The 19,950-nt window shown below is 34.3% G+C and overlaps 1 protein-coding gene across 1 annotated transcript in view; it reads left to right on the plus strand.

Annotated features, from left to right (window-relative positions):
• Nucleotides 1–19,014, plus strand: part of Isoc1 (isochorismatase domain containing 1) — a 160,901-nt gene extending 141,887 nt beyond the window's left edge. The window contains exons 7-8 of the mRNA XM_019207873.2: nucleotides 15,544–15,637; nucleotides 18,813–19,014. The gene's annotated coding sequence lies outside the window, so the exon portion shown is untranslated. The remainder of the gene's footprint in view (nucleotides 1–15,543; nucleotides 15,638–18,812) is intronic.
• Nucleotides 19,015–19,950: the final 936 nt, after the last annotated feature.

Genomic DNA, 19,950 nt, shown 5'->3' on the forward strand with positions numbered 1-19,950 from the left:
ATCAATATTAATGGCCTCAATTAACCAATCAAGAGAAATAGACTAGCAGAATGGATTAAGAAGCAAGATCCAATAATATGTTTTATACAAGACACATCTAGTGTAAAAAGAAGCCCATAGACTGAAAGTGAAAGGACAGAAAACTTCTTCATGTAACAGGAGCTCTCCCTCCAAAAAAAAAGCAGGGCTAGCAATCTTATTCATAGACAAAGTAGGTTTCAAACTTAAACTGATTCAGAGACGAAGCTCACTACATTCTTGTGAAGGGAACAATTCAAGAGGAAGAGATAACAAATAATTTATTTTTAATTTATTGAGTGTGCCAGAAAGTATATATGCTTTTTTTTTTTCCCCCTCTTTTCTTCTTTTTCTTCCTCTGATGCTGGGGATTAAACTCAGCACATTGTTCTGGCTAGGCAGGTGCAGCACTATTGAGCTAAATCTCAGGCTTTACATTTCATATTTTTAAAATTTATCAATACATCAATCCTTGTCTCTATATGTTGGTCTTCCAAATTGATGAGTTATTTTGGTTCTCATTTTCTTTGCGTTTTTATTTGAGAATTTATGAAATCTGTATATATGAGTAGTATGAAAAGTATTAAGGCCCATCTGTCATTTTTCTCTTTCATCTCTGCTTTCTACAAACTTCCTTTTCTGTCACTACAGCTTGTTTGGTTGGAAATTTGTTAAGATAAATGTTATGTTATCAATATGTCTTTGTATTTATTTTCTACTGATGATAAATATTTTTAAGTAAATTTTATTATAACTATACTTAATCATTAATATCATTTAGTATCTGATACATATTACAAATTCTCCAACTCCTTCAAAGATGATATGTTTTTTCTCAAATTATACAAATCACCACATTCCACACATCACTGCACTATTTTATTATACCTAAGTATATATTGTATTGTAGAAAATATGCATTGTGTATATGTGTGGGAGGTATGTTTTTACATATATGTATGCACTATTAAATGAGAAACATGGTCATGAATGTTGTAGGATTGTGCACATTTGGCATATTGATAGTTTCTCTGGCAATCTTATGATTTCTTTAAATTACATGCTTGACTTCATAGTCATTCATTTGGGAAGAATATTACATATCTAGTAGTGTTAAATTCCATCATTATGCCTATAAAAATTTAATAAAAATAAGTATGGGATATAATAAAATAGAAACAAAAATCTGATCTTAAAAATGAATTTTTTTTAGTTGCTTTTGTATTTCAAATATAAGTATATTTTTTTCTGTGGGAAGTCATGTTAGAAAATGTAAGTGGTACAATCAACAAGTATATGATATTTATCAAACCAAGGAGTTTATAGATCATAAAATTTTGAGGACAGTTTCTCAACTTTAATATGTAACTGTTTTATTTATAATTACATTATTTCAAACATAAGAAAATGAGAAAGAACATAACTTTTGAAGATCATATCAAACTAATGTATTTCGATTAGTCTGTGTAACATAAATTCTTGTTTATTTCATATCCTTTTTTGCTGTCATATATATGTATATTTGAAATTTTTATTTAGTATCTTCAATTCTTTTTATCATGTATCTTTGCAATCATTAATAAAAAAAGAATAGAAAAAAAGTCCTAGTTAAAATCAAATTTAACACAAATTTTAAATGATGTAATATACCTTAAGGACTTTGTTTTCTGTAAATAAGGATTTTTTTTTTATCCTTCCCAAAATAATTTTCCTATGCCTCCTTCATTTGGGTATTTTAATGTCTTTATCATTAAATCTTGGTAATGATTGTTTCACCAGCAACAGACCCAGGCTTCTAAAATCATAGAAAAATATTTCAAAGCATTAGAGTTGTGTATAAATGATTGTTGTATGACAGATTATGGATATAATATGTTTTCAAATTCTTATTAACAATCTTTTAAAAGTTCTGTCTTTATGAAAATTCCTAGTGATATTAATGATTGTTTGAGCAGCCTGTGAAGGAGATATTTAAAAATATTTGTGTTCTGACCACAGATTTTGGCGGAACTCCACACTTTCTTTTTAAAACTGTAGGAATGCCTGTGTGGGAATAAAAGAAAATATAGTCATCTGGGGAAAATCAGCACTGGCCCAACCCAGAAGAGGGATAAGTGAAACTAGGTCACTTGACTAATAGCTTTAAGGGTAAATTCTTTTCTTTTCTTTTTTTTTTTTTCTTTTTTTTTTGAGCAAGAAGGAATAAGGAATCACAACTGAAAAAGTACTTAATAAGTAAAGCAAATGAAATTTACTTATTTAGCTCTTAAAATTATCTGATCTTCATTATGTGGGAAAGTACAAACACTCACACTGTTCCCACCCCTTTTCTATTCTAATCTAGTGTGCACTGTACAATTTGAGATGGAAACGGTCTAAATCTGTTAAATCAATTGGATTCCTGTAAGGTCATAAACATGGTATATGATGTTATTTAGTGATTTATTTCAGTGGACCATACTGTATCATTAATCACTAAATTCACTTATTTGGATGATTTTTAAGTTTCAGACTCAAATACAAACACGTACATGTTTCTCCTGCTGCGTACCTGCGGTCATAGCTAGTTGGGAGGTTGGGTCAGAAGGACTGTAGGTTCAAGGACAGCCTTAGCAACTTAGGCTTTGTCTGAAAACCAAAATATTTACATACATATGCACATCGATACAAAGGGCTGGGAATATTTACCACCCCCAACCCCTCCAAACATTTTTCTATTAAAATTGTTTTAATAATGTAGCTTAATTTCTAATTCCATTTGATAAATGTATATTCTATGCAGAAGCTGATTGATTTTTAAAAGGAAAACATTTAGTTAAAACCATCATTCTTTATAGTGTACTCTTAGGAAAACATTCTGACAGTGAATTTCTAGGAGAGAAAAGAATATGGGTACAACGTTTATGTCCAAATAATTTTGTTTATAAACTTTACATTCCTACCAATTTGTGAGTCTCTCTTAGAAAATTAGATTTAAAACTACCCTTTTCTTAACTCTGAGAAGCTTTATATTTAAGAACAAAAGAATTCTCCTAAATGAGACTATGATTTATTGAAAACAATCTCTTTCTTTTCTCTTTTGCTTTTCTGCCTAAGCTTCAACCTTAGTCCACCTTGGAAAGAATCACTTTAGCCAACAGCTTCAGGAGAGACAATTCTTAGGCACTTCAACTGGTGAACTTATTTCAAAACCTCCACACCTGCTGTTTTGTAATATTTGGAGGTTTTCTTTCAGTATAGGTTACTCATATTTTAATTATTATTATTTAAGGAAAACCAAGTAGTAAGTAAATTAAAAAATGGTCCACCAAATGTACTACTCAAATACTATGCCATTAATGAATAAAGAACACAATGTTTTCTAGTATTTCTGTAGAAAGCTTACTATGAAGAGAAACTCTGGAGGTATTTAGTTTTTTAATGTCAAACATTTTCAAGTGTAGAATAACTCATTACCAGAAAGTCCTTTAAGATAATTTCAGAATACTTGCAGAGCATGAAATGTCTTTTTCTGGCATTATTGATAGAGCGGTGAATGAGACACTGTCCTTACCTCCAGAAAAGCAAGTTCACAATGTTTCTGAGAGAATTTCAAAGGAAAATACATTGTAAATGAAGGCATTCAAATATACCAAAGGGCCAACAGCTGTCCTCCCTCTTCCCATGCCATGCATATTTTCCATCATCTAATTTCCTGCTTACTAAACCTTTAAAACTTAGAATACAGAGGAGGTTTGTACACTATGCATATATGCTTTCTGTGCATGCTAACATATTTATTAACATATTTACAAACATGAGTTTGTAAGAGTTGTGGGCTATAGATATGCATGATCATATCTGACTACCGTAGACAATTAAGAGATCCGGGGTTAGAAGTCATGACTATAAGCACAGAGCCAATATATCTTTCCTCAGATATTAATGCACATGATCAACAGCATTGTCACTGAAAAATCTTGTGCAATTGCAGCACTGTATAACTGGCCCCTTCCTTTACTGAAGTGTCGACATTCTCTTTTATATGTAATTTCAATGTTAAGTATTCTTTTGGATAAAATAATAATTGGAGTTCATTAACTGGATTTTGGTCATGTCTAGTTTCCCTACCCTTAAAATGTCACATTTTTCTTACTTTCCCATTAGAATACTTACAGAAGGAATGTTTTTTCAGAGATAACACTTCATTCTTATAGATGAAGAAAAGAAAAGTCAATGAAAAAAAGTTGAAATTTTCTGCAGTTTGTTTAAAAAAATATCCCATCAAAGGGCTATTTTCAGAAACATTGATTGAGGAAGCTATTGGTAATGCCAATTACATCAAGACTGCATGTTTATTCCTAGAGTATATACTATTGACCAGATTTTCAAAGTCCCATGAAAAAATTCTTCAGCAGAAAGAAAGATTCAAACCTAATTAGAAGCGGGTTGATCAGAGGAATTTATTTAAGGAGGATTAACTATCCATGCAGAAACAAAGAGCAAATTCTTAATTCTTTCTTAGCTTAAAAAGGAGCTCCCTGCAGGCTTGTAAGACACCTAGAGTGAAGAAAAGGGGGCTGGAATAGGGGTTACATTCTCATCTTTCTGAAGTCACCAAAAAGTTGTGAGACTGACTTAAGGTAAGAAAAGTAGGAAGAGTTAAAAGCATGAAACACAAACACTAAATATTACTCTTTGAACTAATCTAAAAAGTTTAAAATATTTCTTTGCATCAAAAACCTTCAAAATAGCATCACTGAATATGTTTTTGTTATAAAATTGAATGTATTTGGTGATATATTGTGCTACTGTGCATTAGAATATATCCATAAAAGTATATTAACTGTGAAGGTGATGATTACTTATATTGTATGTTTGAGGCTTTATAAAATCCATAGCTTATATGTTAAAATATAACATTTAAGACATGTTTTAACTTGTAATTTTCAAGTAATTTTGTAGCAGGTAAGCGATATAGTAATAAATAGTTTTTGGAAAGACTGATTTCAGGAATTATCTTCCAAAGTTCATTAACAAAAGCATCCTTTCCCTGGAAAGGAATATTCTTAGTTTCTTTTGAATAAAAGTATAGGCAATTTTAAAAACTGCCCATCTATTATAGAAGGAAAATCTATAAAATTTTGAAGAAATAATCAACTCAGTTTCAGAGAAAAATGTTCTGTATCTTGTGTACTATGTTTTTTAAAGACCTCAGATCTTTCTCTGTATAAAGATGACATAAATTTTAGAGTATAACAAGTGAAATAATATATTTCAAATTAAATTTTTACTTGGAAAGATTTCTTTCCTTGAAGAAAATTTTACATTGGCTGTCATAAATGTTAATAATTCTTTTTGGGCTTCTGTATGAATGCAGAATATTAAATATGATATAATAATACCAGTTGGTAATTAGTAAATTTGCGTGCTGCTAAAAGGAAAAAAATTCACATTATAAAAGAAAATTATGCTTTGAAAATAGGATAGTTTTCCAGTTTAACATGGCAAATTGCATTCATTCCTTTAAAGATTGCATGGGCTCTTTCCATGGAAAATTCCTAGAAATGAAATTTTTAGGTCAAATTTTGCTTATATTTTCATTCCTATCTATATTCTATTTTGTCTATCAAAAAGTCCTGTTTTGCCAATAAGTATGAAAGGGCCTATTTCCTCACTCCTAATCCAAGGTTATATATCATTAAAACTTTTACTTTTTGTTCAGAGATAATCAAAGGTATTTCACTTTAGTTTTGCTTTGAATGCCCTAAGAATTTGCTTTCTCATCTTTCCATAGGTGAATAGCCATTACTTTTCTCATTCTGTGAATTTCCCATGAATAATGACCTATGCCTATTGGGTTCTGAGAGATAAAACATAAAGACCACAAAAAGACTCTTGCTTAAAATATGTGTAACAAAATACTTTCCCCATTGGTTCCTTGTGTCCTTCAATTTATTTTTTATGATTTTTTTCCTAAATGTAAAAATGTCAGCAATACAATGTTGATTATGTCAAAAATGCACCGATAGCTTCCAAGTTTCTATTATACTTGTGAAAGGTATACTGTGCTTCAAGATTAAAAGACATAATCTTAGGCCAGAGATGTAGCTAGCGGTGCTGCAGACACCTGCAAGAGCAAGGTCCTGAATTCCATCTCTGGTACCCGGGGGAAAAAAAAAAGAAAGCAGGAGCAGTCCTTAAAGAGAAAAGATGATAATAGTGTGGAAACACAATTTAATAAAAATAGAAACTTCAGGACTAAATAGCAAGACTGACATATCCAAAGAGAAGCCTGGAGGGTCAAAGATAAAACCAGGAAACTCTCTGAGATCGTAGTACAAAGACAGAGAGAGAGAAGAATTAAAATAAAGGCTAAGATATATAAAACATCCATCCAAAAGTTAGAATATCCATATAATGGGGATTCCAGAGGCATACATAGAACTGAGATGAAAAAAGACACAATTTCTTTAGTTTAAAAAATAAACTAAAGTTCAGTGTTTTCATGTTGGAATATTAAGTAAAGTTAAGACCAGAATCTCCAGAAATTGCCACTGACCAGTTCTGCGAGTTAGATCAGTTTGGAACATAGATATTCTGTTTTCTTTATATCAAAAATATTCTTAGGAAAGAAATATCAGATTAAACATATTGTAACTAAGATTTCTAGCAATGTTACTGTTATTTAATTTGCCATCTTACAATTCCCTGAGAGGCTGGGGATTTAGCTCAGGGGTTCCACCGCCTGCCTTGCAAGCGCAAGGACCCAAGTACGATCACAGGTACCAAAAAACAAAACAAAACAATACCCTGAGAAACTAGTGGCTGTATTCCTAAATATATGCAATCTATTAAAACATATATTAATGAATTTTTTTCAGCACTTCTCTTTCCTTTTCTTGAGAAAACATAGCTAACAACCATAGAAAATTCTTTCTTGAATATCTGCCAAGCAATAAGTTCTATATTGTACAATGAATGGGGATATAATGATCAGAAAAAAACAAAATACCTGCTTCCCTAGAGTAGGCAGCTGTTAACATTTACCGATAAGAAGAATTGGTCTATATTTTCAAAGTCTGAATTCATCACTTCAGAATATTTAATTAATAAAACTCATAATTCATTTACCATTTATTGGGATGTTAGAGTAGCTGTACTTTAATCACATTAAATATCACTCAATGTCTGATGAGGTAGGAACTATATTTTTCATTATACAGATGTTAAATTTATTTTTCTCATTGAATCTATTGGTACATTTTAGATGTACAGTACAGTTACATTCGTCATTTAGATCTTGTACCTTTACATGACAGGTCTTAGTTCTCATTTTTTCCCCTTATCCCTGCCCTAACTTCACCCTCCTCCCTTCCTTATTTACAGATACTTTACTTCCATTTTTTTCATTTTCTTGTGTTTTTTTTCCTTATTTCTTTTCCCCTACCCTTCCCACTTTCCCTACACCATTAGCCCTTTTCTTTGTATTTCACGTTGTCAGTCATATCATTAAGATCTTATGTACCATTATGGTTTTTCACACCAGAGAAACTATTCGGTATTTATACATGTGACTTATTTATTTCACTTAGGAGTATATCCTCAGTATGTATCCATTTTCCTATGAATGACTCTAATTTATTATTCTTTATGGCTGAGTAGTACTCCATTTTATAGCAAAACCACATCTTTGTTATCCAGTCTCAAACTGATGTGCAAATGGACTGTTTCAATGTTTTAGCTATTACAAACTGTGCCACTATAAACATAGGTGTGCATATATCACTGTGGTATGATTCTTTTAATTCTTTTGGAAAGATACCCAGCAGAGGGATGGCTGGGTCAAATGGAACCTCTAATCCTAGTTCTTTGAGGTATCTCCATATTGATTTCCATAGTGCTTAATTTAGAAAGGCTAAATATTTTTTCTCAAGAATACAACACTAAACTAACAGGAGATATATATTAAATTTAAACCAATACAATTAAATCCTACATGTTCCCAACAGTAGGCAGTTCTTTATTTTGGAGTTGTGTAGTCTTCATATTAACTTTTAAAAATTGTTTTGAAATCTATTTATATCTCATCTTTGTTTAGCTAGGCATTCATGGTCTGAACTTTGTGGGTTTTTTCCTTTAATTCTTTGAGACAGGGACTTACTACAAAGTTCTGGCCTGGCCTCGAATACAGTGTGTAGTCTAAGCTGCCCTCTCATTCACTACTGTCCTCTGGCTCAGCCTTTCAAGTTCTGGGATTACAGGCATGCCAGGTAACTACATGTACTCATTGACAAGATTGTACAGTTTTAGGAATTTAACTGACTTCATTGATGATGTGAAACCCAAAGTACAGGAAAGTCTTTTATATTAATAGTCTTCATGATAGTTCATAAAATGTCTTTATAAATCTGAATATATTTCTGGGAATGGTTGCAGATTTATTATTTCTACATAGCAGTATTGTTTTGCTGTACTATGTTTCATAGCATACTAATTTGGCTTTTTTATGCTGGAAATTGGTATCTGTCTTGATGAAGTTGAATGGTTTTCTTTTCTTTTTTTTCCTCATTGAGTTTATTGGAATATTTTAGGTATACAGAACAGTTACATTCATCATTGGGATATTTTACCTCTACATGACAGGTCTTGGTTCTCATTTTTTCCCCTTACCTCTGCCATCCTTTTACCCTCTCCTCCCCTCCCCATTTACAAACACTTTATTTCCATTTTTTCATTTTCTCATATTTTTTTCTTTTCCTTTATTACCTTTCCTCTACCCTTCCCACTTCCCCTACAGTTTTATGCTTTTTCTTCCTATTTCACATTGTCAATTATCTCATTAGGATCTTATGTACTATTACAGTTTATTCACACCAGAGAAACTATTCGGTATTTATACATGTGTGACTTATTTATTTCACTTAGGAGTATATCTTCAATATTTGTCCATTTTCCTATTAATGACTCTAATCTCTCATTCTTTATGGCTGAATAGTATTCCATTTTATATAAAAACCACATCTTCTTTATCCAGTCTCCAGTGGATGGGCAAATGGGCTGTTTCCAAGATTTAGTTATTACAAACTGTGCCGCTATAAACATAGATGCTCATATATCTCTGTGATATGATTCTTTTAATTCTTTTGGAAAGATACCCAGCAGAAGGATGGCTGGGTCAAATGGAACCTCTAATCCTAGTTCTTTAAGGTATCTCCATATTGATTTCCATAGTGGTTGCACCAGTCTGCACTCCCACCAACAATGGAGAAGGGTTCCTATCTCCCACAACCCCTCCATCATTTGTTATTGGTTAATTTCTTGATGGCAGCCATTCTTTGTGGGGTGAGGTGTAATCTCAGTTTTCATTTCTTCTGCATCTCTTGAATGACCAGTGATGTGGAACATTTTTTCATATATTTACTTTCTGCTTTTACTTTTTTGTCTGAAAAATGTTCATTTCAGATGCTCATTTTTGAATTAGGTCTTTATATTTGGGGGGCTGATTGTTTTGAGTTCTTTATATATTCTCAATAATAGTCCTTTGTCTGAGGAGCAGCTGGTAAAAATTTTTTCCCACATTGTAGGTTGTCTCTTAGTTCTGTTGATGGTTTCTTTTGCAGTTTAGAAGCTTTTTCATAAGATGAGATCCTACTTGTTGATTCTTTCTGCTAGTTCCCATGCTACTAAGGATTTGTTCATAATTTCCTATGCCAATATCTTCTAGAGTTCTACCTAACGTATCTTCCAGCAAGTTTAATGTTTATGTTTTAATATTTAGATCTTTAATCCATTTGGATTTTAATTTAGTGCATGGTGAAATATAGGGTCCAGTTTTAATCTGTGGCAGGTGGAAATCCAGTTTTTCCAACACCATTTATTAAAGAGGCTATCTTTCCTCCACTGAGGATGGTGAGCTCCTTTGTCAAAGAAGAGGTAGCTAAGTACATCTGGATTTGTTTTTGTGTCTTCCAATCTGTTCCACTGATCCTCAGGCCTATTTCTTTGCCAGTACTATGCTGTTTTTATCACAGTGGCTTTGTAGTATAGTTTCAAATTGGGCATTGTTATACCCGCTTCCATGTGTCTGTTGCCTAGGATGGCTTTTGCTATTCTAGGTCTCTTATGGTTCCAAATTAATTTTTGGATTCTTTTTTTTAGCTCTGTGAAATATAGTGTTGGAATTTCAATTAGCATTGCATTGAATCTGTATAGCAGTTTTGGTAGTATGGCTATTTTCACTATGTTGGTTCTTCCTACCCAGGAGCAGGTGATATCTTTTCATTTTCTTATATCCTCTTAGATCTCTTTTTTTCAGAGTGCTGTAGTTTTCAGTGAAGAGGTCTTTTGCTTCTTTTGTTGGATTGATTCTTAGATACTTCATTTTTTTGGATGCTATTGTGAAAGGAATTGTTTCCCTAATTTCTCACTCAGTGAGTCTGTTATTTGGGTACAAGAAGGCTACTAATTTTTGGGTGTTGACCTTGTATCTAGCTACTCTGCTAAAAGTGTCAATTCAGTCTAGAAGTCTTTTGGTAGAGTTTTTTGGGTCTTCAATATAGAATATCATATCAGCAAATAATGACGTTTAACTTATTCCTTTCCTATCTTTATTGCTTTAATTTCTTTCTCTTGTCTAATTGCTGTGGCTAATGTGTCCAGAACTGTATTGAAGAGGAGTGGTGATAGTGGGCCTCCTTGTCTTGTTCCTGATTTTAACATTAAAGTTTTCAGTTTTTCAACATTTAATATCATGTTGGCTGTTGGTTTTTCATAGATAGCCTTTATTAAGTTGAGATATAGACCATCTATCCCACTTTTTTCAGGTTTTTTAAAATCATGAATGGGTGTTGAATTTTGTCAAAGTCTTTTTCTGCATCTATTGAGAGGATTATATGGTTTTTGTCCTTGACTTTGTTAATATAGTGTATTACATTTATTGATTTATGTATGTTGAACCATCCTTCCATCCTTGGAATTAATCTGACTTGGTCAGAATGTTTGATCTTCTTGATGATCCTCTGTATTGTTTGCTAGTATCTTATAAAGGATTTTTACATCTTTATTCATTAAGGAGATTGGCCTGTAGTTCTCTTTTTTAGTTGCATCTTTCCCTTGTTTGGGAATCAAAGTGATACTTGCTTCCAGGAATGAATTTGGAAGTATTGCTTCCCTTTCAATTTCATTGAAAAGTTTGAAGAGTAAAGGCAGTAGTTCTTTTCTAAATGTCTTGTTAATTTCAGCGCTGAATCCACCAGGACCTGGGCTTTTCTTTGTTGCTATATTTTGAATTACATTTTCAATTTCACTGATTGTAATTGGGGTTTTTAAAATGTTTTTATCTTCTTTGTTCAACTGTCATAATTCATAAGTATCTAGAATAATCTGTCCATTTCTTCTGTGTTTTCCATTTTATTAGAGTACAGATTCTCAAAGTAGGTGTTAATGATCCTCTGGATTTCTGTTGGATCTGTTGTGACTTCAACTTTTTCATTCCTGATTGCATGGATCTGAGCCCTTTCTTTACTTTTTTTGATAAGGTTAGCTAAGGGTTTATAGATTTTATTTATTCTTTCAAAAAAAACCAACTCTGATTCATTTTTTTTTTGTATCATTTTCTTGTTTCCTGCTCTAATCTTTATAATTTCCTCTTGTTTGAATTTTGGGCTTTTCTTGCTCCTGTTTTTCTAGCAGTCTAAGAGTCATTATTAGGTTGTTTATTTGAGCTCGCTCTGTTTTCCTAGTATGGGCATTCAGTGCTATGAATTTCCCACGTAGAACTGCTTTCATTGTGTCCCCTAGAGTCCTGTATGTTGTATCGGCATTTTCATTTATTTGTAAAAACTGTCTAATTTCTTCTTTAATCTCCTCTGTGATCCACTGATTGTTCAGGAGAGTGTTGTTCAATTTCCATGTGTTTGTGAAATTCCTAGGGTTTCTTGTGCTATTGATCTCCAGCTTGATGGCACTATGATCTGATAATATACAGGGGATAACTTCGATTATTTTGCATTTATTCAGACCTGTTCTGTGAGCTAGTATGTTTTCTATCTTGGAGAATGACCCATGTGCAGCCAAAAAGAATATACATTCTGAATTTGTGTGGTGGAACACTCTATAGACATCTAGTAAGTCCATGCATTCAAAAACTTGGTTCAGTTCTAACATTTCCTTGTTGATATTTTTGCCTAGATGATCTGTCTCTTTGTGATAGTAGGGAATTTAGATCCCCCTTATAATTGTTTTAGTATTTATTTGGTTTTTCATGTTACTCAATATTTGTTTTATATAGTTGGGGGCATTAATATTTGGTGGATATATGTTTATGATTGTCATTTCTTCCTCTTGAATTGTTCCCTTTACAAGGATGTAGTGGCCTTCTTTGTCTCTCAATCAGTTTTGGTTCAAAATTTACTTTGTCTGCGAATAAGATTGCTACCCCTGCTTTTTTCTGGGCTCCTGTCACATGGAGAATTGTTTTATATCCTTTCACTTTTAGTCTCTGGGCTTCTTTTTGCACTAGTTGTGTTTCTTGTATATGACATATTGTTGGATTTTGCTTCTTAATCCATTTTTCCAGTCTATATTTCTTGATTGGTGAGTTGAAGTCATTGACATTGATGGTTATAACTGATATGTACTGACTTATATTGTCATGTCATTGTCCTTTTGTTGACTCTTTTTACTTTTTTACCCTCTCCTTTTAGTTTCTTGCCTTGCCTATTTGATTTGGTCTGTTGGGCCTCATGGTATTGTGACCTTCATTGTCTTTTTCTAGGATATTCTTTAGAATTCCTTGTAGTGCTGGTTTGGAGGGGTTCATGAAGTTTCTCAGGTGTTCTTCATCATGGAAGTATATTATTTCCCCATCCATTTTGAAAGAGAGTTTTGCAGGATACATCAGTCTAGGTTCGAGGTTTTCTTGTAGGGCTTGAAATACCTCACTCCAGGCTCTCCTTGACCTGAGGGTTTGTGTTGAGAAGTCTGCCGTGATTCAGATGGGCTTTCCTTTGCATGTGATTTGTTTCTTTTCTCTTACTGCTTGTTGTATTTTGTTTGTCTGTTGGGTTTCTCGGATATTGATAATTATACGTCTAGGTGTAGATTTTTTTTTTTTTTGATCGTGGCTAGTTGGATTCCTATATGCCTTATTTATCTGTATGTAGAATTCTTCCCCTCTGTTTGGGAAGTTTTCTGTCATTAATTATGTGAACAGCTTTTTTAAGTCATTTGTATTTTCTCTTGCTACTTCATGGATTCCTATCACTCTCATGTTTTTCTTCTTTGCATCATCTAGGAGTTGTTTAATCAATTTCTCATCATCCCTCACTGTTTTTAAGAGACCTCTCTTTTTAAGGTCACTGCAAAATCCTATCTTCTGTATCAGAGATTCTATCTTCACATTATTTTGTTTTATTGTGAACACTTTCAATAGTTTTTAATCTCCTGGATATGCGTTTGAATCTGTTTAATGGATTCCATTTCTTTCCTATGTTGAGCATTCATTGTTTCCATTTCTTTCTTATGCTGGACCTTCATGGCTTCTATCGTGGTCCTGAGCTCATCTATTCTTTTGTCAGTTTCTGTTGTAGAGTCTCAAATCATGACTTTCATTTTGCTTACCGTCTCTATGGTTATCTGGGAAATTATTTCTGTTTTGGATTTTTCTAGAGCCTGAATGATCTGTTTTGTTGCTTCCTGTGCTATGAGTTCAGGGTGTCCTGGTGGTTCGCTATCAGACTTTCCATCTTCATTTGCCATACTGTTCGTCATTGGTGAACTAGAAGTCTGTCTTTGTGCCTTGCTTAAGTGTTTTCTCATTTTTATTTTTGTTGTTAGGTTGCCCTTGGTATAATTTCTGAGTTTTTACTTAAATATTCCTGATATAGTTGTGCTTTAGCTTTTGAGTCTCGAATGACTCATACACGTTCTTATTTTCATATTAGAGAAAACAACTCATTAAATCAATCACAATCTTTTATCCAAATTGATACAATCAGCAACACAATAGGATCAAGCACAACTTGCAAATTGACCACTTGTGGTAGTCATTAATCTATCACCTTTAAACCATGTGAATTAAATTAAAATCATGAAACAGCCCAAAATAGGTTTTGCAGTGAATAAACTTTTCAATATAGCATCTTTACTATTTAGGATGGGGGCTTAGACAGAGTTAGGACAAGAGGAGTAGATAAGTAACTAATTGTAGCAGGTTTCAAGTGAAGTCACAGGACATAGAATGACCATACAATCTTTAGAAAACTATTAAATTCAAACGGGATGGACAGTGCAAGAATAAGGACAAGAATATATCCCCTTAACAGTAATAGAAGCTCACTTTCCCTTGAAACTGTTGACCCACGAATGAGGTAAAATGACAGAGGAAAAGAACATAAAGAAAAAACAAAAAATGATAAAAGAAGAAATCTGAGTTAGGGCAGGAGCAGGAACAGAAAGGGAGATGAGGGATAATACGGTGGAGCAACAGTGTGAGTTGGAGAAAGAGGACAGAAAAAAGAAAGAACCTGCAGAGTGGGATGAGGAAAAGAAATTAAAAAAATGAATTTGAAGGGCCTCCTTCAGACTGTATCTCTACTGTCATAATATACCATATGCACAGCCATGTGCAGAACCAAGTGCCCTGATCTCAGCTGGCCAATGGCAGACCCCTGAGATTCATACTGACCTCAGGCCACAAGGCCCAGATTGAGTTCCCTGATGTCCTGTAGGATTGAACTCTGCACAGTTCTACTACAGGTTTCCCCTGCCCTTTCTTTAAAGATGTTCAGAGTTGGGAGCTCAGAAGAATACCCTTTATGGCAACCTATCCCTCAGCAGAGTGTTTCCAAGGACTGGCACAATCAGGAGATCTGGGGGGGCGGCATTTCAGTGGCGCCTGCGTGGCTACCTTCCTTGCTGGAGCTGTTGGTGGAGCAGGCAGGGGAGGGCATGGCTTCTTGGTCCCAGGGAATGTGCCCAAGCAGGCCAGAGGGAGAGCAGATCTCCCAGTGGCCTTCACAAATCTCACCTTTCTTGCTGGGTCTGGTGTTACCCAGACAGGGTAGAGCGTGTCTACAGGGTCCCACCGATTGGGCCCAACCAGGCCGCTAGATGGTTTTCATAGTACATCTTACTTTTAAAAACTATGAAGAAAAGTACTGGCTTCCTATTTTATCATTTTAACTTCATTCAAGTAATGCATTATGTTAATGTATTTATACTTTTATACATGAACTCTTTTTTCAACATTTTATTTCATCTTTGGTGTATTTGTTTTTTTATCTGTTTGTTTTTTGGTGATACTGGTGATGGTACCAGAGATTGAACCCTTGGCGTTCCCACTGAGCTACAGTCCTAATATTTTTATAATTTCTTTTTTTTTTTTTAATTTAGAGATAGGGTTTCATTGGAAAATTTTTTCATTTTCTGCATTGTTTTTTCCTTTCTTCTCCCTAATACGTTACTGTTTGGATGCTGTGGTTTATCCTACTCACAAAATTGTTGTTGATCTTCGTGATAGTTTTCTCTTTTGCTTGTTACCAGATGTCATAACATGTGCTGCTGAGGTGTGGTGCTAGGAAACTCAAAACTGTTCCACAAGACTTGATTGGATTCCAGTCATTCACCAACAATTCAGGTAAAATTTTCTCTCCACTACATGAAAGCTCCAAAGCAGAAACACTGCCCAGTCCTAAGCTGCCTCAGTGTTCCTTCTGACAAGGGAAATTCCCTGTTACTTGTAGTTTCGTAAATAGTAGCACATGTTGTACAACTATTTTATTTAAATAGATTTTCTATTTCTTAGAAAATGAGTTTTCAGTTTGGAGTAGAAATCCATCTGTATATGTGATCCCCGTATTATTCTTAGAAATGACTGACTTACTTTCTTCTTTACTTAGATGGGACTCTCTTATTTGATATATCAAAATTTCACTGCCTATAGCTTGATTTAATTACAATATTCCCAAAGGATTTGCCTAATTAGATCTATAGTTTTGCTAACACATATAACTGAGAGAAAGCTTAAAGTATATAAAATGTAAAATGTGAAAAAATAGAATAAAATCTCTCCAAACTAAAATTCCAATCCGCATCATATTACACATAGTTCTCAGACTTTTTAATAAAATATATTGTAATATGGCTATATTTTGTTGAAAAATATTGCACAGATAGGATATTACCCATATTTCTTTTGCAAAGTGATTCTTTTATCCTAACTAAATCTTGAAAATTTTGTTTAACAAATGTGGACATTTCTTTTCAAAGGTGTTTTTTATTCCAATGCATAGAAAAGCCATAGTTCATTTTACTAATCCATAGTTATTACATATTAAAGTAAGATATGTATTTTATGTTGCATATGAGAACTATTTTAGATCTTTTTCATTTCCTTGGCCTTATAAGTTAATTATTACTTTGAAACTATTAAGCTCCTTTCACAGAAAATGTATTATAAATGAAGATATAAATAAACCTTTAGAGTACAAAATCACCAAAACATAAATACAGCTCCAGAAATCAAGAGATATATAACTTTATTCCTTCAGCAAAAACAGCAAATACAGCTATATAGCAAACACAGCTACAAAAAGGTTATAGGGTTCTGTAGTACACAATAGTTATACTCTTATAACTTACTGGGACATGGAGAGACTAAACGCCAGCTGCATCCCTTGCCCATGCTGTGCATGCATAATTGAGAATGTTAAGTCACTCTCTTATACCTGGCCTGTTATCCTCATGTCCCTGATTGTGGATTCATGTCCTTACATGTCCTCAGATGCCCTCAGATGCCTGGGTTTTGAGTATAGGCAGAAGTGGCACCCCAAAACAAGTTCAGTGAAAAAAGGGATTAGTTATAATATAAATTCAAAATCAGGTGCATTTCATCTGTGTTTTATGAAACCCTTCAAAATATGTTCCATAATCAGAATTTAAAACAATGATCCATGACTTCACATGGCAGTTGAGGGAAGTCTTCTTGACTGACAGCACATGTGAGTGTAGGATCAGGTAAGGATGACTGAGGCACTGAGTGAGTTGACAAGGTCTGAGAGAGTCAGAGAAAAGTACAGATCAAGCAGCTATACAACAACTGCTTTTTGTCAGAGACAGAGAAGTGATTGCCACATCACAACACAAACATGTCCCTCATTCCTGGAGGTGTTTCCTTACCAGGCTGGAATGAACTAATACTGCTTATAGGTATTGTGTAAATATCTGAAATGAAAAAGATAGCAAACTACCAATGGAAACCATCACCATCTCCTGGCACTTCTCAGTAGCTTATCTGACCTGTTCATTACATTGTCTTCTAGCCAGTTGTTGGCTAAGAAAAAAGGCCTCCCCCTCAAAGATGCATAATAACCAGAGAGAACATGCAGTCGGGACAAAAATACGAGTGGGAAAACACACAATACCAGATGTCTTAGCAACTGTCCTATCCTTGAGACACAATAACCAACACCAAAAATTTAAAGGAGGAGGAGTTTATTTTGGCTGACAGTTCAGAAGTTTCAGTCCATGGTTGGCAGGATCAGATGCAGAAACAGCACAGTGGAAGTGTATGAATTGGGAGAAAGCTGCTCAAATCATGATAGCCAGGAAGCAAGGAGAAAAGTGAGGACCTATAAATTAAGTTTACATTTACAGCAGAAACAAAATTTAAATATCTAGATGTACATTTAACCATGAAGGTAAAAGATCTTTATACTGCACATTATAAAACATCAATGACAGAAATTAAGGAAAACATGCAGATGAAAAAATATCCCACATTCATGAACTACAAAAATACTGTGAAATTGCTCATGCTACACTCAAAATATTGAAAGATTTTCTTTCAAAATTTGTTTGTCATTTTTCACAGAAAAGAACTATTGTTTTTAAATCTGTAGGAACTGCAATCAGAGCTGAATAGCAAAAATAATCTTTGTGAAAAGAAATAGCTGGAGGTGGAAGGAAAAAATGCCAAAGCAGTGAATACCAGCGGCACAGATTCTCCAAGACAAAGTGCCCAGAGTCTGAAAATCAATAGCCTAGAGAGGAAACAGTGAATAGAGGGCAGAGGGGAAGCACAAGGAAACTGAGAGAGGAGAAAAAGAAAATAGAATCCATTGTTTCAGAAGAAATAGCTCACTTCCACAGACCAGACACAGCACAGTATGGTAGAGTACCTGCGTAGCTGTGCCAGTGGTGAGGCAGCAAAGCAATTTTGCTATTCACTGTAAAAGAGAGACTGTACCCAGATCAGGAGAATCTTATCAGTCAGAGGCAGCAGTGAGAACAGAAGACATTGTTTCCTGAATGGCCTCCCAGAGTCAACAGTTGGTGAAAGACCTGGAATGACTCATAGTAGTAGCTCAAATGAGCAGAGGGCAGGTGCAGTGTCCATTTTGTTTTGAAAGGATCAAGGCTCGAACTCAGATGGCCAAACAGCCCCAGAGCTGCTTCACTGCCAATATTCCAGAATGGAAAGAGGGAAAGACCAACCAGATACAGTAGACTGCCAGCACTTGGGCGGTAGGCTAGGGGAAATTCTACTGAAAAATAGAGACTAGGACCAACCAGACTCCACTCCAGTGTCCAACAGAAGCCAGTCTTAGCCCTAGCTATAAAGGAGTGGAGAAGTCACTCTGCTCTGTGACCAAAGATTCAGGTGGTCAGTGGTCAGTGGCAGGATACCCCACCCCACCCCGCCTACAGCCAACACATGAGAATAAACAGCAGTGTGGAACAGAAGAGGCTGTGCAAGTTTCAGGTGAGGCCAACTGTAAACTGACCTGGAATCTCTCTTGGTCTGGCTCCAGCTGAGGATGCCACAGAAGCTGGGAGAGTGCTTTGGATGCAATCATGATGGAAAATATGGATGAGCCACCCAAGGGACATCTGGAAGGTTGCTGGCTGGAGAACAGCCCCCTCCTCACCTCTGGAGGCCAGAAACAATCACATGACCAGATCTGACCTTACTGTAAACTTGGTGGGGTTGTGCTGTGCATTTTTGGTGTGTCTCAGACACTATACACAACTGTGGACATCACACACAACTGTGGACACCAGAGGAATTTAATTACTTTTATTATTTTTTGTTTTCTTTATTTGCTTGATTTGTTTTACTTTTTTTTTTTTTGGCTGTTTAGGATTTATACCTTTATTTTTGTTCTGTCCTATTTGTCCTCTTTCCAGAGATATCTCTTGATTTGATGATACTTTCATGCAAGCATAGAATGTCTTATCTTTCTAGTTCACTTCAAAACTTATTCTGATTTCTCCTTTATTCTTTCTTTCCTGGCCTCTTTTCCAGTTTCCCAAAGCTTGGGTGTTCATTCTTTGCCCTCTATATTCTTTGCTTCTACTATATTTCTGTTGAATTATCTCTCTATTTTGTCCCTTATCCCTCTTAAATTTCCACCCCTACCACGTAAAATCACTCTACTAAGGAGAAACACATTACATACAAGTTTCTGATTTATGTTGGATTTTGTTATATAATAGTAAAATTTTCTTGTATGGTTAAAGATACCAGACTAATAGTTACCACAGTTTGTCAGTTTATAGTCTGTGCTTGATGCTATTGCTATTGTTAATTGTACTACTTTAGCTAGGATTTCATACTTATTATATAATCAGTTGTTCTCTCTTGTAATTCTCTTACTGTAATTGTCTGGGTTCACAATCATCATCATGGTCCAGTACCAAAGGACTATGTGCTGAACTAAATGGATAACAACTTTTCATCCTTAATATATTGGGAAGGTAGGATCTTGGGATAGACATGAAGGACAAAAAACACCTACACCTAGAAGGCATCTCTGAGGAATAGACATTTCCTAGAGTAGCATTGATGCTAGAGATATAGCTATCTACCATAAGAAATCTATAAGAACAACTTAGAAAATGAAACAAAATTTTAAAAATAGAAAATGATAACATCTAGAATCAAAATGC

This window comes from Fukomys damarensis, unplaced genomic scaffold, assembly GCF_012274545.1.
Source record: "Fukomys damarensis isolate Sample0158 unplaced genomic scaffold, DMR_v1.0_HiC HiC_scaffold_3, whole genome shotgun sequence".
NCBI lineage: Eukaryota > Metazoa > Chordata > Mammalia > Rodentia > Bathyergidae > Fukomys > Fukomys damarensis.